Source organism: Pseudophryne corroboree, chromosome 9 (genome assembly GCF_028390025.1).
Source record: "Pseudophryne corroboree isolate aPseCor3 chromosome 9, aPseCor3.hap2, whole genome shotgun sequence".
NCBI classification, from domain to species: domain Eukaryota; kingdom Metazoa; phylum Chordata; class Amphibia; order Anura; family Myobatrachidae; genus Pseudophryne; species Pseudophryne corroboree.
The window spans coordinates 77,248,142-77,270,044 of record NC_086452.1 but is presented as its reverse complement, the minus strand read 5'-3'; the positions used below and the strand labels follow the sequence as shown (position 1 = coordinate 77,270,044).

General features: G+C 45.4%; 1 long non-coding RNA gene across 2 annotated transcripts in view; it reads left to right on the top strand.

Annotated features, from left to right (window-relative positions):
- LOC134956699 (uncharacterized) overlaps positions 1–21,903 on the top strand; it is a 40,404-nt gene that overhangs the window by 4,900 nt on the left and 13,601 nt on the right. Inside the window, exons 1-2 of one of the 2 annotated variants that reach the window (XR_010186103.1) lie at positions 19,164–19,302; positions 20,000–20,237. This is a non-coding gene — a long non-coding RNA (uncharacterized LOC134956699). Of the gene's footprint in view, positions 1–19,163; positions 19,303–19,999; positions 20,238–21,903 lie in introns of those variants that run through there. The other variant, XR_010186102.1, reaches the window with a different exon arrangement.

Below are 21,903 nucleotides of genomic sequence, written 5' to 3'. Positions count from 1 at the left end.
CAGGAGACAGGGCACAAAATAAAAGCTTAAGGATCAGGTGGTGTGCACTGGCTCCTCCCCCTATGACCCTCCTCCAAGCCTCAGTTAGGATACTGTGCCCGGACGAGCGTACATAATAAGGAAGGATATTGAATCCCGGGTAAGACTCATACCAGCCACACCAATCACACCGTACAACTTGTGATCTGAACCCAGTTAACAGTATGATAAACGCAAAGGAGCCTCTGAAAAGATGGCTCACAACAATAATAACCCGAATCTTTGTAACAATAACTATATACAAGTACTGCAGACAATCCGCACTAGGGATGGGCGCCCAGCATCCACTACGGACTACGAGAAATAGATTTATCGGTAAGTAAAATCTTATTTTCTCTGACGTCCTAGTGGATGCTGGGACTCCGTAAGGACCATGGGGATTATACCAAAGCTCCCAAACGGGCGGGAGAGTGCGGATGACTCTGCAGCACCGAATGAGAGAACTCCAGGTCCTCCTCAGCCAGGGTATCAAATTTGTAGAATTTAGCAAACGTGTTTGCCCCTGACCAAGTAGCTGCTCGGCAAAGTTGTAAAGCCGAGACCCCTCGGGCAGCCGCCCAAGATGAGCCCACTTTCCTTGTGGAATGGGCTTTTACTGATTTTGGCTGTGGCAATCCTGCCACAGAATGTGCAAGCTGAATTGTACTACAAATCCAACGAGCAATCGTCTGCTTAGAAGCAGGAGCACCCAGCTTGTTGGGTGCATACAGGATAAACAGCGAGTCAGATTTTCTGACTCCAGCCGTCCTGGAAACATATATTTTCAAGGCCCTGACAACGTCAAGCAACTTAGAGTCCTCTAAGTCCCTGGTAGCCGCAGGTACCACAATAGGTTGGTTCATGTGAAATGCAGAAACCACCTTAGGTAGAAATTGAGGACGAGTCCTCAATTCCGCCCTGTCAGAATGAAAAATTAAGTAAGGGCTTTTATATGATAAAGCCGCCAATTCTGACACACGCCTGGCTGAAGCCAAGGCTAACAGCATCGACACCTTCCATGTGAGATATTTTAAGTCCACAGTGGAAAGTGGTTCAAACCAATGTGACTTTAGAAAACTCAACACCACATTGAGATCCCAAGGTGCCACTGGAGGCACAAAAGGAGGCTGTATGTGCAGCACCCCTTTTACAAATGTCTGAACTTCAGGTACTGAAGCTAGTTCTTTCTGGAAGAAAATCGACAGGGCCGAAATTTGAACCTTAATGGACCCTAATTTTAGGCCCATAGACAGTCCTGTTTGCAGGAAATGAAGGAAACGACCCAGTTGAAATTCTTCTGTAGGGGCCTTCTTGGCCTCACACCACGCAACATATTTACGCCAAATGCGGTGATAATGTTTTGCGGTTACGTCCTTCCTGGCTTTGACCAGAGTAGGGATGACTTCTTCTGGAATGCCTTTTTCCCTCAGGATCCGGCGTTCAACCGCCATGCCGTCAAACGCAGCCGCGGTAAGTCCTGGAACAGACAAGGCCCCTGCAGTAGCAGGTCCTTTCTTAGAGGTAGAGGCCACGGTTCGTCCGTGAGCATCTCTTGAAGTTCCGGGTACCAAGTCCGTCTTGGCCAATCCGGAACCACGAGTATAGTTCTTACTCCTCTCCTTCTTATGACTTTTGGTATGAGAGGCAGAGGAGGGAACACATACACTGACTGGTACACCCACGGCGTTACCAGAGCGTCCACTGCTATTGCCTGAGGGTCCCTTGACCTGGCGCAATATCTGTCCAGTTTTTTGTTTAGACGTGACGCCATCATGTCCACCTTTGGTTTTTCCCAACGGTTTACAATCAGGTGGAAGACTTCTGGGTGAAGTCCCCACTCTCCCGGGTGAAGGTCGTGTCTGCTGAGGAAGTCTGCTTCCCAGTTGTCCACTCCCGGAATGAATACTGCTGACAGTGCTATCACATGATTTTCCGCCCAGCGAAGAATCCTTGCAGCTTCTGCCATTGCCCTCCTGCTTCTCGTGCCGCCCTGTCTGTTTACGTGGGCGACTGACGTGATGTTGTCCGATTGGATCAACACCGCCTGACCCTGAAGCAGAGGTTTTGCTTGACTTAGGGCATTGTAAATGGCCCTTAGTTCCAGAATGTTTATATGAAGAGACGTTTCCAAGCTTGACCACAGGCCCTGGAAATTCCTTCCCTGTGTGACTGCTCCCCAGCCTCTCAGGCTGGCATCCGTGGTTACCAGGATCCAATCCTGAATGCCAAATCTGCGGCCCTCTAGTAGATGAGCACTCTGCAGCCACCACAGGAGAGACACCCTTGTCCTTGGCGACAGGGTTATCCGCTGATGCATCTGCAGATGCGATCCGGACCATTTGTCCAGTAGATCCCACTGAAATGTTCTTGCATGGAGTCTTCCGTATGGAATCGATTCGTAAGAAGCCACCATTTTCCCCAGGACCCTCGTGCACTGATGCACTGAGACCTGTCCTGGTTTTAGGAGGTTCCTGACTAGCTCGGATAACTCCCTGGCCTTCTCCTCCGGGAGAAACACCTTCTTCTGGACTGTGTCCAGAATCATTCCTAGGAACAGTAGACGTGTCGTTGGAATCAGCTGAGATTTTGGAATATTTAGAATCCACCCGTGCTGACGTAACACTACCTGAGATAGTGCTACTCCGACTTCTAACTGTTCCCTGGATCTTGCCCTTATCAGGAGATCGTCCAAGTAAGGGATAATTAAAATGCCTTTTCTTCGTAGAAGAATCATCATTTCGGCCATTACCTTGGTAAAGACCCGAGGTGCCGTGGACAATCCAAACGGCAGCGTCTGAAACTGATAATGACAGTTTTGTACTACAAACCTGAGGTACCCTTGGTGAGAAGGGTATATCGGGACGTGGAGATAAGCATCTTTGATGTCCAGAGACACCATATAGTCCCCTTCTTCCAGGTTTGCTATCACTGCTCTGAGTGACTCCATCTTGAATTTGAACCTTTTTATGTAAGTGTTCAAGGATTTCAGATTTAAAATTGGTCTCACCGAGCCGTCCGGCTTCGGTACCACAAACAGCGTGGAATAATACCCCTTCCCTTGTTGCAGGAGGGGTACCTTGATTATCACCTGCTGGGAATACAGCTTGTGAATGGCTTCCAAAACTGCCTCCCTGTCGGAGGGAGACTTTGGTAAAGCAGACTTCAGGAAACGACGAGGGGGAAACGCCTCGAATTCCAGTTTGTACCCCTGCGATACTACCTGTAGAATCCAGGGATCCACTTGCGAGTGAGCCCACTGCGCGTTTAAATTCTTGAGACGGGCCCCCACCATATCTGAGTCTGCTTGTAAAGCCCCAGCGTCATGCTGAAGACTTGGCAGAAGCAGGGGAGGGCTTCTGCTCCTGTGAAGCGGCTGCATGGTGCAGTCTTTTTCCTCTTCCTCTGCCCCGGGGCAGGAAAGAGTGGCCTTTTGCTCGCTTGTACTTATGGGAACGAAAGGACTGAGTTTGAAAAGACGGTGTCTTTTTCTGCTGGTGTGGAGTGACCTGGGGTAAAAAGGTGGATTTTCCAGCCGTTGCCGTGGCCACCAGGTCCGATAGACCAGCCCCAAATAACTCCTCCCCTTTATACGGCAATACTTCCATGTGCCGTTTGGAATCCGCATCCCCTGACCACTGTCGCGTCCATAACGCTCTTCTGGCAGAGATGGACATAGCACTTACTCTTGATGCCAGGGTGCAAATATCCCTCTGTGCATCACGCATATATAGTAATGCATCCTTTAAATGTTCTATAGTTAACAAAATATTGTCCCTATCCAGGGTATCAATATTCTCGGTCAGGGAATCCGACCATGCGACTCCAGCACTGCACATCCAGGCTGAGGCGATTGCTGGTCGCAGTATAACACCAGTATGTGTGTATATACTTTTTAGGATATTTTCCAGCCTTCTATCAGCTGGTTCTTTTAGGGTAGCCGTATCAGGAGACGGTAACGCTACTTGTTTTGATAAACGTGTGAGCGCCTTATCTACCCTAGGGGGTGTTTCCCAACGCGCCCTAACCTCTGGCGGGAAAGGATATAATGCTAATAATTTTTTAGAAATTAGCTGTTTTTTATCGGGGGAAACCCACGCTTTTTCACACACCTCATTTATTTCCTCTGACTCAGGAAAAAATATTGGTAGTTTTTTCTCACCCCACATAATACCCTTCTTTGTGGTACTTGTAGTGTCAGAAAGGTTCAATGCCTCTTTCATTGCCGTGATCATGTAACGTGTGGCCCTACTGGACATTACGTTTGTCTCGTCACCGTCGACACTAGACTCAGTATCTGTGTCAGGGTCTGTGTCGACCCACTGAGGTAACGGGCGTTTTAGCGCCCCTGACGGTGTCTGAGACGCCTGGACAGGCACTAATTGATTTGCCGGCTGTCTCATGTCGTCAACATTTTTTTGCAAATTGCTGACATTATCACTTAATTGTTTAAATACAATCATCCAGTCAGGTGTCGACTCCCTAGGGGGTGACATCACCAACACAGGCAACTGCTCCGCCTCCACATAATTTTCCTCCTCATACATGTCGACACACGCGTACCGACACACAGCACACACACCGGGAATGCTCTGATAGAGGACAGGACCCCACTTAGCCCTTTGGAGAGACAGAGGGAGAGTCTGCCAGCACACACCCAGCGCTATATATATATATATAGGGATAACCTTATATAAGTGTTATTCCCTTATAGCTGCTGTTATTATCGTTATTTGCTGCCAAAAATGCCCCCCCTTCTCTTTTTTACCCTGATTCTGAAGCAGGACTGCAGGGGAGAGTCAGGGAGCCGTCCTTCCAGCGGAGCTGTGAGGGAAAATGGCGCTTGTGTGCTGAGGAGATAGGCTCCGCCCCTTCACGACGTCCTTATCTCCCGCTTTTTTGTGTAAAATGGCAGGGGATTAAAATACATCCATATAGCCCAGGAGCTATATGTGATGTATTCTGTTTTGCCACCTAAGGTATTCTGTTATATTGCGTCTCAGGGCGCTCCCCCCCCAGCGCCCTGCACCCTCAGTGACCGGAGTGTGAAGTGTGCTGAGAGCAATGGCGCACAGCTGCGGTGCTGTGCGCTACCTTAGTCTGAAGACAGGATGTCTTCTGCCGCCGATTTCACCGGACCTCTTCGTCTCTTCTGGCTCTGTAAGGGGGACGGCGGCGCGGCTCCGGTGACCCATCCAGGCTGAACCTGTGATCGTCCCTCTGGAGCTAGTGTCCAGTAGCCTAAGAAACCCGATCCACTCTGCACTCAGGTGAGTCCGTTTCTTCTCCCCTTAGTCCCACGATGCAGTGAGCCTGTTGCCAGCAGGACTCACTGAAAATAAAAAAACCTAACTAAACTTTTATTCTAAGCAGCTCAGGAGAGCCACCTAGATTGCACCCTTCTCGGCCGGGCACAAAAATCTAACTGAGGCTTGGAGGAGGGTCATAGGGGGAGGAGCCAGTGCACACCACCTGATCCTTAAGCTTTTATTTTGTGCCCTGTCTCCTGCGGAGCCGCTATTCCCCATGGTCCTTACGGAGTCCCAGCATCCACTAGGACGTCAGAGAAAATATGTTTAATTTAAAAATGTATTATATTAAATTAATGTTTGGTATTCACTTAATACAGACTGAATTGATAATACAGTGACCATTCGCAATAAAATGAATGAATAAATAAATAAATAAATAAATGATTGTGGTCCTTAAAAAATACCACTGATGGTATACTGTCCCCTTAATTAATGATGAAAATCCCTCAAAGGATGATGATCACGTTGTGATGTGGATGCTATCCAAATTGTATTAAAAGTTCTGTGTTAATGAATAGTGATACCAGGTATGATTTTGTTATTTCACAGAAACAAGTATAGAAATTAATGATTAGAAATAATACAGTCTTCGTCAACATTAATGGATGATATAATGACCAAAAATAGATTAAATTAACTCACGTGAGTGTTGGGATGAAAAACGGTAGACTGATATCAGTGCTTATATAAGCCGCAGCTTAGTATGAAAATTAGAGAAAAGGCAATATTGATTGCAGTGTAGTTTGTTATTTTAACAATAGGCCAGGTTCTTTAACGGCAAGGTATGCAGGCAACTGTTCTGTCTCATACAATGTCAGGACCTGCAAAGTACAGCAGGCAAATTGATATTCCGTAAGCCGCTCAGGGCCGGCGACAGGGGGGGTCAAAGGGGACACCTGTACCGGGCCCCAAGGATCAGAGGGGCCCCAAGTATATGCCACTTAGTGTCCGGCAGAGATGTGAGCAGGGAATCATCATGGAGTTATTGGGGAGAGACAGAGCGTGGTCTGGGGGAGGGGGGGGGGGAGGAAGGAGAGATATACATATTTATATATCTGTATACTGTAGATAAATAAAAATATATATATTTATTTAATACGTTTATTATATAGCGCAGCAAATTCCGTTGCTCTGACGGGGCCCCAGAGATATCACTGTACCGGGCTCCAAGATGTCTGTTGCCGGCCCTGAAGCCGCTGAATGAGGGAGCTGTGCTGGCGGACAATGACATGCCGCGGCTAGCCGCTTCCCGGGCCGCCGGGCAAGCGGCAATGCGATGGTCCGTGCGCCGCTTAGTTAAGGAGCTGTGCTAGCGGGCAGCCTTATGTTTAATGCCGCAGCTTTTCAGTGTAGCAGGAAAACCTATGCAGGGCGGCTCAAGACAAGATAAGGTCCAAACTCCTGACGCGTTTCTCGACCGTGCCACCTGGTCGTTTCTTCAGAGGAATGTCCTGTCCTGTGAACTTCGGCGCCGTGCTGCCAGTGTGTACTATGCGGTGAGGAGTCGCACACTCGAGCGCAGCAGTGCACCGCAGATCGGATCTATAAGAGATCCGATCTGTGCCACTGTGGCGGGGGGCCCTTTCAAACAGGGGGGGCCGGGGTTGCTGCACTATAAACATCGGCTTGGTGTGGGAGAGGAGAGCTGATTGCGCCCCAAGTCATCCTGCGCTGTGTGCAAGGCGCACATACCTAGTTATGGCACTGAAACATGACATATCTAACTTTGTCAGTTTAGAGACTGTGTGTGCTCAGGGCTTGCAGGACACACTGAGGACCAGAGTGGTTAGGGGATAATATGCAGGGGTGTGGTTAGTCAGCAGACAGGCTGTAGGCTGGAGACATAAAGCACTTTGGAGGGCCATAAACATGTATAGTGCATGAAATAAAGCAAAAACTGGTACATTCCTTCCTTTTACTGGAGATAACCGATATTCTTCATAGGAGTTTCACTGATGTAGCTTTCCTCCTCAAGGTGTCATATAGTAGTCATGCAAATGAAAGAAGAAGGATATATGTGTAGACCAATTTTCACACAAATTTCAAGGATAATCTTCTATAGCATTAAGACAAAGGGGCGTACCCAACTCACACAGAGGCAAGTGAGTGGAAACCCATAAAGGTATCTTTAAGAAATTTCTTTCAATATGGACGTGAAAATTTCAGGCGTACCCAGAACTCACACAAATGGTAAGATGGAAAATCATATAAAGGTATCTTTCAGGTCTGTCGAGAGCGTAACCCAACTCTCACGGAATGGAAGTGAAATGCATAAATATACCAATATCTTTCTCAGCAAACAATTAAATGCGTACCACAACTCACTCAGGGTTGGGGTAGATGACTCCTATCAAGGTATCTTTGGCTTTCCAACACTTGATCTTTGCAAGGGGATATTACCCCAGAAAAATTCAGGACAAAACCAGAGAAAAAATTCCTCTTTGATAGTATAAAAGGAGGATTTATTAACAGCAGTCCAGAATATATCAAAGTGCTTCCAAGTAAAAACAAGATGATAAAATCACAAACAGTAGATCCGCAAAAAAATAAAATATAAAGTTTAAAAAAAGTTTAAAAAATCCTGGTTAGGTCATCCAGACTACTCACAGTACAGCTGTTCTACGCGTTTCGGTCCTTCCTGGACCTTTGTCAAGAACTGTCTGAACTGTGAGGAGTCTCCATATTTATGTTACAGATATCCAATCAATGAGTAGCAGGAAATTGTATTGTCAATTAAATATGCAAATGTTCTCCGTTTTAAACAGAACAAAAAACCCAAAATACATCCATGTTTATTTAACCTAAATGCAAAACCCTAAGGGAAAACAGCTCCAAACAACTTTTATTATTTAAATGCCTAGTGTAAACTCGAAAATACTTAAACGTAGCCAAGAATTATGGGAAATGTAGTTCCAGCTCGGAACTACTAATGTCCATATATGGAGGTTCCGCCGGAAGTTACACGTGGTCCGCACCAGCCAAGTTTCCCCGTTTTTTTCCTTCGGCAGCTTGGTTCCATACAGAGACGTGTATCCGGAAGTGACGGGACGCTTCTTCCGTTTTCATCCCCGAGGATCATGGGATTTGTAGTTTCCCGTCTTTATCTCCCTGCATCTGCGTTCCATATAGAAACGAATAACCGGAAGTGACGTGACGCGACTTCCGTTTTCGTCCCAAAGGATCAAGGGATTTGTGGTTTTTATTCATAGCGCTGGTATTGCTTCTTACAGCGCTATGCAGCATACATGGTTTTTGATAGAAGGCACCAGTTAGCATGTATGGAATTCAATCTTTCATTTCCCATGAGGAGTAACATATATAATGAAACACAAAAGAAACACAAAAATAAATAAATAAGAATAATATATAAGTTAGTCATTTTTAACAGGATAAAATCAGAGAAACCACTTAAGTTCGAAGTCACAATTTAACCCTTGTGGGTTTAGAGTACCAAGGGTAAAAATATATTGCATTTCAGTTCTAGCAAGTTGAGAGCTGAGGTCATTTGTTCGTTTGTTTCCCTTGATCTGTTTAATCCCGTAAAAACCTTTAATGTCAGAGATTAAACAGTTATGTTTAGACTTAAAATGTGCAGAGAGTGAATGGGTGAGCAGACCCTTTTTAATGTTTCTGACATGTTCGCCAAGGCGAACTTTCAGCGCCCTGGAGGTCCGCCCAATATAGAATAGGTTGCAACTGCACTTAATTGCATATATAACATTTTTACTGTCACACGTTATAAAGTCTTTGATAGTATGTGTTTTGTTATTAATTTCAATGTTTACAATTTTATTTTTACCCTCACCCTTAATCGACCTACAGCCGATACAGTTACCACATCTATAGAACCCTTTTGAGGTTATCCTTGTAGTGGAATTTTCTGCTGATAAAGCGCTAGAGACTAACTTGTTTCTCAAGTTGGGGGCCTTACGGTAAATATGGACAGGTCTTATAGGGACAAGGGACCCAATGATAGGGTCCTTCCTTATCAGATCCCAATGTCTCTTAAGAATCCTTTCAACCTCTTTATGCTGTTGATTAAATTCCGTTATAAATGCCCATTCGTATTTGTTATTGGGTTTTTTTGGTGGTTTTTTATTTAGAAGTACACTCCGTTCCAGGGATTTTGCTTCCAAAAATGCTTTCTCAATAACGCCTTCCTTATACCCGCATGCCATAAATTTCTCACTCATTTCTTTCGCTTGAGATTCAAAAACATCTAACTCCGTACAATTTCTCCTGACCCTTTTTAATTGACTCATTGGAATAGAGTCCAGCCAGTTGTTATGGTGGCAACTACTGGCTGCTATATAGGACCCAGAGTCAGTAGGTTTGGAGTAAGTTTTCGTATGTAATTTATTTTCTTTCACATACACTGTTATGTCAAGAAAGTTTAGAGTCTCTGTGCTTTTCTCAAATGATAGGACAATGTTTTTGTTATTAGTATTTAGAGAGGTACAGAAAGTCTCAAGAGTAGCAATATCCCCTCTCCAAAGAAAGAAGATATCGTCAATGTACCGGGCATAGGACACCAGATTCGCTCCATATGGGTTATTCGCCCACACGTTGTCGATTTCCCATAGTCCTAGAAACAGATTGGCATAACTAGGAGCGAATCTGGTGCCCATAGCCGTCCCGGTCTTCTGGATGTAAAATTGATCCCGAAAAAGAAAAAAATTATTGTTAAGGATAAATTTAATTCCTTCTATTATCATTTCCTTAAGATCCTTTGTGTAATTTGTTATTTCCAAGAAGTAAGTAATTGCTGCTACACCATCATCATGGTTGATGATGGTGTAGAGAGAGCTTACGTCTGCAGTCACCAGAATGTCCCCTTCCTCCCACTGTATTGATTCCAAAAGTGTTAGGAAGTCTTTCGTATCTTTAAGGTGGGACTTATTCTGGATGACCATAGGTTGTAGTAAATGGTCAATAAATCTGGACAGATTCGATGATAGGGACTGTACACCCGATATGATAGGCCTACCCGGGGGATTATTCGCATTTTTATGAACCTTAGGTAGTACATATATGACTGGTACCATAGGTTCGTCAACCATGATGAACTTTGCCTCTCTAGAGCTGATGGTTCCCATTTTTTCATATTTCTCTATATAGTTTTTTAATTTTGCTAATATGGTACTCGTGGGATCAAGCCTTAATTTTTTATACGTTCCTACATCATTAAGCTGCCGTAAAACTTCATTTTCATAATTGACTAAATCCATCAGCACTACACCCCCCCCCCTTTATCAGAGGGTTTGATAACAACTTCTTTCAGCTGCTTTAAATTCTGTAAGGCCTTTCTTTCTTTAAAGGAAAAATTTTGGTGCTTCTTTGGTTTCTTTTGCAGTTTTTCTAGGTCCTCCAGGACCATAGCACCAAAGGTTTCAATAAAGGGGCCTTGAACGTGTTTTGGAAAAAAGAGTGATCTTGGTTTAAAAGGAGTGACTGTAGATACGTCAGTTGCCTGATTATCTTCTTGATTTGCAAAAAACTTCTTTATGGTAAGCTTCCTTAAATAACGTTGAACATCTAGGTATATTTCAAAAGGGTTAATAGGGTTAGTGGGGGCATACTTTAAACCTTTTTGTAGGACAGATATTTCACTATCCGATAATACATGCGAACTTAGATTAAAAATCTTTGTTGCATGCGGACGTTCCATTAGATTATCTGAAGGAGTACTTTGGGCTTGATTATCACTACATGATTGAACCTTTTTGGTTCTACGTTTCCTTTTACATTTACCTCTATGGGATTTTTTTACCCCTCCCCTTTTTCCTCTCCTTACTTTCCTATACTTTAACGGTGGTGAAAGTATAGGAAAGTAAGGAGAGGAAAAAGGGGAGGGGTAAAAAAATCCCATAGAGGTAAATGTAAAAGGAAACGTAGAACCAAAAAGGTTCAATCATGTAGTGATAATCAAGCCCAAAGTACTCCTTCAGATAATCTAATGGAACGTCCGCATGCAACAAAGATTTTTAATCTAAGTTCGCATGTATTATCGGATAGTGAAATATCTGTCCTACAAAAAGGTTTAAAGTATGCCCCCACTAACCCTATTAACCCTTTTGAAATATACCTAGATGTTCAACGTTATTTAAGGAAGCTTACCATAAAGAAGTTTTTTGCAAATCAAGAAGATAATCAGGCAACTGACGTATCTACAGTCACTCCTTTTAAACCAAGATCACTCTTTTTTCCAAAACACGTTCAAGGCCCCTTTATTGAAACCTTTGGTGCTATGGTCCTGGAGGACCTAGAAAAACTGCAAAAGAAACCAAAGAAGCACCAAAATTTTTCCTTTAAAGAAAGAAAGGCCTTACAGAATTTAAAGCAGCTGAAAGAAGTTGTTATCAAACCCTCTGATAAAGGGGGGGGGTGTAGTGCTGATGGATTTAGTCAATTATGAAAATGAAGTTTTACGGCAGCTTAATGATGTAGGAACGTATAAAAAATTAAGGCTTGATCCCACGAGTACCATATTAGCAAAATTAAAAAACTATATAGAGAAATATGAAAAAATGGGAACCATCAGCTCTAGAGAGGCAAAGTTCATCATGGTTGACGAACCTATGGTACCAGTCATATATGTACTACCTAAGGTTCATAAAAATGCGAATAATCCCCCGGGTAGGCCTATCATATCGGGTGTACAGTCCCTATCATCGAATCTGTCCAGATTTATTGACCATTTACTACAACCTATGGTCATCCAGAATAAGTCCCACCTTAAAGATACGAAAGACTTCCTAACACTTTTGGAATCAATACAGTGGGAGGAAGGGGACATTCTGGTGACTGCAGACGTAAGCTCTCTCTACACCATCATCAACCATGATGATGGTGTAGCAGCAATTACTTACTTCTTGGAAATAACAAATTACACAAAGGATCTTAAGGAAATGATAATAGAAGGAATTAAATTTATCCTTAACAATAATTTTTTTCTTTTTCGGGATCAATTTTACATCCAGAAGACCGGGACGGCTATGGGCACCAGATTCGCTCCTAGTTATGCCAATCTGTTTCTAGGACTATGGGAAATCGAAAACGTGTGGGCGAATAACCCATATGGAGCGAATCTGGTGTCCTATGCCCGGTACATTGACGATATCTTCTTTCTTTGGAGAGGGGATATTGCTACTCTTGAGACTTTCTGTACCTCTCTAAATACTAATAACAAAAACATTGTCCTATCATTTGAGAAAAGCACAGAGACTCTAAACTTTCTTGACATAACAGTGTATGTGAAAGAAAATAAATTACATACGAAAACTTACTCCAAACCTACTGACTCTGGGTCCTATATAGCAGCCAGTAGTTGCCACCATAACAACTGGCTGGACTCTATTCCAATGAGTCAATTAAAAAGGGTCAGGAGAAATTGTACGGAGTTAGATGTTTTTGAATCTCAAGCGAAAGAAATGAGTGAGAAATTTATGGCATGCGGGTATAAGGAAGGCGTTATTGAGAAAGCATTTTTGGAAGCAAAATCCCTGGAACGGAGTGTACTTCTAAATAAAAAACCACCAAAAAAACCCAATAACAAATACGAATGGGCATTTATAACGGAATTTAATCAACAGCATAAAGAGGTTGAAAGGATTCTTAAGAGACATTGGGATCTGATAAGGAAGGACCCTATCATTGGGTCCCTTGTCCCTATAAGACCTGTCCATATTTACCGTAAGGCCCCCAACTTGAGAAACAAGTTAGTCTCTAGCGCTTTATCAGCAGAAAATTCCACTACAAGGATAACCTCAAAAGGGTTCTATAGATGTGGTAACTGTATCGGCTGTAGGTCGATTAAGGGTGAGGGTAAAAATAAAATTGTAAACATTGAAATTAATAACAAAACACATACTATCAAAGACTTTATAACGTGCGACAGTAAAAATGTTATATATGCAATTAAGTGCAGTTGCAACCTATTCTATATTGGGCGGACCTCCAGGGCGCTGAAAGTTCGCCTTGGCGAACATGTCAGAAACATTAAAAAGGGTCTGCTCACCCATTCACTCTCTGCACATTTTAAGTCTAAACATAACTGTTTAATCTCTGACATTAAAGGTTTTTACGGGATTAAACAGATCAAGGGAAACAAACGAACAAATGACCTCAGCTCTCAACTTGCTAGAACTGAAATGCAATATATTTTTACCCTTGGTACTCTAAACCCACAAGGGTTAAATTGTGACTTCGAACTTAAGTGGTTTCTCTGATTTTATCCTGTTAAAAATGACTAACTTATATATTATTCTTATTTATTTATTTTTGTGTTTCTTTTGTGTTTCATTATATATGTTACTCCTCATGGGAAATGAAAGATTGAATTCCATACATGCTAACTGGTGCCTTCTATCAAAAACCATGTATGCTGCATAGCGCTGTAAGAAGCAATACCAGCGCTATGAACAAAAACCACAAATCCCTTGATCCTTTGGGACGAAAACGGAAGTCGCGTCACGTCACTTCCGGTTATTCGTTTCTATATGGAACGCAGATGCAGGGAGATAAAGACGGGAAACTACAAATCCCATGATCCTCGGGGATGAAAACGGAAGAAGCGTCCCGTCACTTCCGGATACACGTCTCTGTATGGAACCAAGCTGCCGAAGGAAAAAAACGGGGAAACTTGGCTGGTGCGGACCACGTGTAACTTCCGGCGGAACCTCCATATATGGACATTAGTAGTTCCGAGCTGGAACTACATTTCCCATAATTCTTGGCTACGTTTAAGTATTTTCGAGTTTACACTAGGCATTTAAATAATAAAAGTTGTTTGGAGCTGTTTTCCCTTAGGGTTTTGCATTTAGGTTAAATAAACATGGATGTATTTTGGGTTTTTTGTTCTGTTTAAAACGGAGAACATTTGCATATTTAATTGACAATACAATTTCCTGCTACTCATTGATTGGATATCTGTAACATAAATATGGAGACTCCTCACAGTTCAGACAGTTCTTGACAAAGGTCCAGGAAGGACCGAAACGCGTAGAACAGCTGTACTGTGAGTAGTCTGGATGACCTAACCAGGATTTTTTAAACTTTTTTTAAACTTTATATTTTATTTTTTTGCGGATCTACTGTTTGTGATTTTATCATCTTGTTTTTACTTGGAAGCACTTTGATATATTCTGGACTGCTGTTAATAAATCCTCCTTTTATACTATCAAAGAGGAATTTTTTCTCTGGTTTTGTCCTGAATTTTTCTGGGGTAATATCCCCTTGCAAAGATCAAGTGTTGGAAAGCCAAAGATACCTTGATAGGAGTCATCTACCCCAACCCTGAGTGAGTTGTGGTACGCATTTAATTGTTTGCTGAGAAAGATATTGGTATATTTATGCATTTCACTTCCATTCCGTGAGAGTTGGGTTACGCTCTCGACAGACCTGAAAGATACCTTTATATTATTTTCCATCTTACCATTTGTGTGAGTTCTGGGTACGCCTGAAATTTTCACGTCCATATTGAAAGAAATTTCTTAAAGATACCTTTATGGGTTTCCACTCACTTGCCTCTGTGTGAGTTGGGTACGCCCCTTTGTCTTAATGCTATAGAAGATTATCCTTGAAATTTGTGTGAAAATTGGTCTACACATATATCCTTCTTCTTTCATTTGCATGACTACTATATGACACCTTGAGGAGGAAAGCTACATCAGTGAAACTCCTATGAAGAATATCGGTTATCTCCAGTAAAAGGAAGGAATGTACCAGTTTTTGCTTTATTTCGTGTATTATTTGTTTCTTATGCGCTTTGGACATATTTAAACACCGCCTTCTTTGTCAGTTTAATTTGTGTATGTAAAACGGTGATTTTACGTAGGTGTTTATAGTGGACGGGCAGCATTGCGCCATATAGGTGAACAGTTCTTTTTTCCTTTTCTATGTATAGTGCATGCAGTGTCTTCCTCCATTAATCCATAATACATTGAGACACAGGAAGCATGATCCTGACTATGTGTAAAAATACTATATAAGTAGTCATGCGTAGTGTCCGAACATATGTGGAATTGGAGAGTGAATGTGGCCAAGCAGGAGGCACATACCTATAGTGCCAGCTACTTGCCCAAGGCAGTGTGGTAAGACACAGAACTCCAATGTAGTCCTGTGCCACAGAACATACCCGTGATTGTAAATGTTAAATTTTTTGGGACACTAACAAATATTTTTTATTGTGCCATAAACGAACCTGACCATCTCCTATATATTAGCCCAGATCTGTGACTTTGTGCCTCATTTGCTAACGCTGGGCAGAGTCACATAGCTGGGCAGAGTCAAGCCATAGAGATCTGGGCTAATATATAGGAGATAGGAGATAGCCATAGGAGATCTGCCCTAATATATGTGAGCAGGATACATAACTGACCACAGGTTGTATCAGCATAAACCTCCGTCGCGGCTCCACCCCCCCTCCCCAGAGACAGCAGCACCAGCTTAAGGCTCCGTCACGTCTCCGCCCCCCCGGCGTTCCAACTCCGATGTGGCCCCCCCCCCCTCCGCAAGCCATTGGTTGAGTCTCCCATTGGTTAAGACTCCGATGCGGCCACCCCCCCTCTGCCAGCCATTGGTTGAGTCTCCGTCGAGCCCCCCGGGCACACTCCGCCCACCATTGGCCAGACGCCGCCAGGACGCGCTGTGATTGGCAGCCCGTGCAGCTGCCACTGGAATACCTGCCTCCTGCTGGCCCACTACTCACACAGGGAGACGCTGCTGCCAACGGGACAGCGAAATAACGCGAGGGACAGCCCGTACGCTCCGTCCCCTGCCACTGAGCCACACCAGGTAACCAGCCTCATCACAGCACGCCCCTGTACCAGTGCCGCTTACACACGTAACGCCCCCTGTACCAGTGCCACTTACACATGTAACGCTCCCCTGTACCAGTGCCGCTTACATACGTAACGCCCCCTGTACCAGTGATGCTTACACACGTAACGCCCCCTGTACCAATGACGCTTACACACGTAACACCCCCCTGTACCAGTGACGCATACTCACGTAACGCCCCCTGTACCAGTGACGCTGACACACGTAACGCCCCCTGTACCAGTGACGCTTACACACGTAACGCCCCCTGTACCAATGACGCTTACACACGTAACTCCCCCCTGTACCAGTGACGCTTACGTAACGCCCCCTGTACCAGTGACGCTGACACACGTAACGCCCCCTGTACCAGTGCCGTTTACACACGTAACGCCCCCTGTACCAGTGATGCTTACACACTTTACGCCCCCCTGTACCAGTGCCGCTTACACATGTAACGCCCCCCTGTACCAGTGACGCTTACACACGTAATGCCCCCCTGTACCAGTGACGCTTACACACGTAACGCCCCCTGTACCAGTGATGCTTACACACTTTACGCCCCTGTACCAGTGCCGCTTACACATGTAACTCCCCCCTGTACCAGTGACGCTTACACACGTAACGCCCCCCTGTACCAGTGACGCTTACACATGTAACGCCCCCTGTACCAGTGCCGCTTACACACGTAACGCCCCCTGTACCAGTGCCGCTTACACATGTAACGCCCCCTGTACCAGTGCCGCTTACACATGTAACACCCCCTGTACCAGTGACGCTTACACACGTAACACCCCCTGTACCAGTGACGCTTACACACGTAACGCCCCCCTGTACTAGTGACGCTTACACACATAGCGCCCCCCTGTACCAGTGACGCTTACACACGTAACGCCCCCTGTACCAGTGACGCTTTCACACGTAACGCCCCCTGTACCAGTGCCGCTTACACACGTAACGCCCCCTGTACCAGTGCCGCTTACACACGTAACGCCCCCTGTACCAGTGCCGCTTACACACGTAACGCACCCTGTACCAGTGCCGCTTACACACGTAATGCCCCCTGTACCAGTGCCGCTTACACATGTAACGCCCCCCTGTACCAGTAACGCTTACACACGTAACGCCCCCCATGTACCAGTGACGCTTACACACGTAACGCCCCCCTCTACCAGTGACGCTTTCACATGTAACGCCCCCCTGTACCAGTGCCGCTTACACACGTAACACCCCCTGTACCAGTGCCGCTTACACACGTAACGTAATAAAAACATTGCACGCCACAAGGGTGTGCTAGGGTTAAGGGGGCGTAGCCCCTTACGACGGTGTGAAGAGCTCCCATAGGGCGCGATGAATCACCTAGTTTGATAGTAAGTACAAACATTTTGAACAAATGTATGGATAATGGGGGTGATTCCGAGTTGTTCGCTCGCTAGCTGCTTTTAGCAGCATTGCACACGCTAAGCCGCCGCCTACTGGGAGTGTATCTTAGCATAGCAGAATTGCGAACGAAAGCTTCGCTAATTTTCTCGTAACGATTACCCCGCAGTTTCTGAGTAGCTCCAGACTTACTCAGCCATTGCGACCAGCTCAGTCCTTTTCGTTCCTGGTTTGACGTCACAAACACACCCAGCGTTTGCTCAGCCACTCCCCCGTTTCTCCAGCCACTCCCGCGTTTTGGAACTTGAACGCCTGCGTTTTTCCGCACACTCCCATAAAACGTCTAGTTTCCGCCCAGAAACACTCACATCCTGTCAATCACACTACGATCAGCACAGTGATGAAAAAGCTTTGTTATGCCGTGAGTAAAATACCTAACTTTTGTGTAAATTAACTAAGCGCATGCGCTCTGCGAACCTTGCGCATGCACAGTTAGCGGATAATCGCAGTATAGCGAAAATCGGCAACGAGCTAACAACTCGGAATGACCCCCAATATTTGTTAAATAAAATGAACATAACAATGACTTATAAAGCACATGGAAATGACCATTTCTCTGACGTCCTAAGTGGATGCTGGGGACTCCGTCAGGACCATGGGGAATAGCGGCTCCGCAGGAGACAGGGCACAAAATTAAAAGTTTGACCACTGGCTCCTCCCCCTATGACCCTCCTCCAAGCCTCAGTTAGGTTTTTGTGCCCGGCCGAGAAGGGTGCAATCTAGGTGGCTCTCCTAAAGAGCTGCTTAGAATAAAAGTTTGTTAGGTTTTTTATTTTCAGTGAGTCCTGCTGGCAACAGGCTCACTGCAACGCGGGACTAAGGGGAGAAGAAGCGAACTCACCTGCGTGCAGGATGGATTGGCTTCTTAGGCTACTGGACACTAGCTCCAGAGGGACGATCACAGGTACAGCCTGGATGGGTCACCGGAGCCGCGCCGCCGGCCCCCTTACAGATGCTGAAGAGAGAAGAGGTCCAGAAATCGGCGGCTGAAGACTTCCCAGTCTTCTTAAGGTAGCGCACAGCACTGCAGCTGTGCGCCATTGCTCTCAGCACACTTCACACCGCGGTCACTGAGGGTGCAGGGCGCTGGGGGGGGGCGCCCTGGGCAGCAATGTAATTACCTTTACTGGCTAAAAATACATCACATATAGCCCCTGGGCTATATGGATGTATTTAACCCCTGCCAGGATTACAGAAAAAAACGGGAGAAGAGCCCGCCGTGAAGGGGGCGGGGCCTATCTCCTCAGCACACAGCGCCATTTTTCTCACACAGATCCGCTGGTGGGAAGGCTCCCAGGCTCTCCCCTGCACTGCACTACAGAAACAAGGTTAAAACAGAGAGGGGGGCAGTAGCGCACGCAGAGGGGGTTTCTGAGTACCCAGAAACCCCCCCTGATCAGTGCTGGCTGACAGACACTCTGTCTACAGTACATCTCCGACCAGAGGACGGCTGTTATGAGCCGGCCGGACGCTGACAGAGAGAGAGCAGGGCACCTATCACTGTCACTGCCGAGTGCAGTACTGCCGGGAGCCTTTAGATGCCCCCATCTCCATTTGTGCAGAGGCCGTCCCTGCTGAGCACAAACTGAATGCTGAGCTGAGCTGAGCTGAGCCTGTCATGCAGCTCAGAGGCAGGAGGAGCATGAAGAAGCGTGGGGGAGAGACCTGACAGGGGATTCCAGAGATCACACTCAGGAGCTGGGATCCTACAGAGGAAGTAAGTTTTAGCTATGTGTGTGATCTATCTAGAGCAGTGGTTCTCAAATTCGGTCCTCAGGACCCCACACGGTTCACGTTTTCCATGTCACCCAGCAGGTGCACTGTGTATCACCAACTGTCACATTTTAAAAATCTACAGGTGACCTGCAAAACATGAACCGTGTGGGGTCCTGAGGACCGAGTTTGAGAACCTGTGATCTAGAGTATCTCACCCTCTGTTTCCGTCTGTCTATCTATCTATCTACATCCTCTGTCTCTAGGGGGTTTCTATCTATCTATAGTGTCTCTTTCTCTCTCTAGGGGTTTCTACATTTATCTTTCTCTCTATCAGTATTCTACATCTCTCTGTCTCTCTCTGTCTGTCTGTCTCTCTCTCTCTCTATGTGGGGACTGGTTTCTATTATGTATATTAATCTGGTAATCTGATTTGTGCAGTTTGTATGCACTCTCCATGGGTATGTCTAATATATTAATTGTTTTGTATACTAACTTCATTGAGCACTTTTCTGATAAGTAATACCCAATGATATTGTGCTGTGTATTTCAGAGCTGTTTTTAACATTATGTTAAGTGTTTATGTGATTTCTATGTTTGTATAGATTTGTTATATGCTATATTCTTCCCCACATTGTAATGTATTAATGTTCGTGGACTTTTATATGTATTAACAGCCACTATCCCTGATCATTCCACAGGCGCTGCAAGTGGAGGGGCTGTACCATGTGATCCTGCACTCGGGCTGCTCAGCGTGTGGTCACCATAGCAACCCAGGACATCGTCAACCCGGAAGTCCATGGTGAGACACAAGCGTCTTGGTTGCTGTGGATCCCGGTGGTGGCGAGCAGGAAATACGTCATGTGACATGACGTGGAACCTGTAAGCGCTTGGGAAGTGACGATGGGATTGGATGTCTGGCGCGGGTATTTCAAGTGGGTAAGTGTGTTTCACTTGTTTGTACTGGTGTGTCTTGACAAAGAGGCGGAGGCCTCGAAATGTTGACAATATAACAAATACCAGCTTTTCTTCATCTCTAATTGCCTCTCGAGTGCCATCTTGTGATCCTCCTTTGGATCAGTATGACTTGTTGGACATGGGCACCGGGGCCAGCTGTTTGATATTAAGGAGGGCCGGCTGAATTGGTTTTGTGTGTGTATGTATACTGTATATATATATATATATATATATATATATATATATATATTCTCATTTTTTTTTTTTTTTGCTAGGTGCTCTCACATATAGGGTTCATAGTACAGGTCACTCAAATGGTGCTGCACTCCTAGCATACAAACGATGACATTATAAAAGTCAACGTTTCAATGCCATTTATAAAAGGAGTACTGCCCCATATGAGTGATTTTATATATATATATATATATATATATATATTTCTCTGACGTCCTAGTGGATGCTGGGAACTCCGTAAGGACCATGGGGATTAGCGGCTCCGCAGGAGACTGGGCACAAAAGTAAAGCTTTAGGACTACCTGGTGTGCACTGGCTCCTCCCCCCATGACCCTCCTCCAAGCCTCTGTTAGATTTTTGTGCCCGGCCGAGAAGGGTGCACACTAGGGGCTCTCCTGAGCTTCTTAGTGAAAGTTTAGTTTTAGGTTTTTTATTTTCAGTGAGACCTGCTGGCAACAGGCTCACTGCATCGAGGGACTAAGGGGAGAAGAAGCGAACTCACCTGCGTGCAGAGTGGATTGGGCTTCTTAGGCTACTGGACACCATTAGCTCCAGAGGGACCGAACACAGGCCCAGCCTCGGAGCTCGGTCCCAGAGCCGCGCCGCCGGCCCCCTTACAGAGCCAGAAGCAAGAAGAGGTCCGGAAAAATCGGCGGCAGAAGACATCCTGTCTTCACCAAGGTAGCGCACAGCACTGCAGCTGTGCGCCATTGCTCCTCAGCACACTTCACACTCCGGTCACTGAGGGTGCAGGGCGCTAGGGGGGGGCGCCCTGAGCAGCAATAAAAACACCTTGGCTGGCGAAAATACATCACATATAGCCCCCAGGGCTATATGGATGAATTTTAACCCCTGCCAGATTCCACAGAAAAACGGGAGAAAAGGCCGCCGAGAAGGGGGCGGAGCCTATCTCCTCAGCACACTGGCGCCATTTTCTCTCACAGCTCCGTTGGAGGGAAGCTCCCTGGCTCTCCCCTGCAGTTACTACACTACAGAAAGGGGTTAAAAAAGAGAGGGGGGCACTAATTAGGCGCAGTATAACAATACAGCAGCTATAAGGGGAAAAACACTTATATAAGGTTATCCCTGTATATATATATATATATATATATATATAGCGCTCTGGTGTGTGCTGGCATACTCTCCCTCTGTCTCCCCAAAGGGCTAGTGGGGTCCTGTCCTCTATCAGAGCATTCCCTGTGTGTGTGCTGTGTGTCGGTACGTTGTGTCGACATGTATGAGGAGGAAAATGAGGTGGAGGCGGAGCAATTGCCTGTAACAGAGATGTCACCCCCTAGGGAGTCGACACCTGAGTGGATGAGCTTATGGAAGGAATTATGTGACAGTGTCAGCTCTTTACAAAAGATTGTTGACATGAGACAGCCGGCGACTCAGCCTGTGCCTGTCCAGGTGT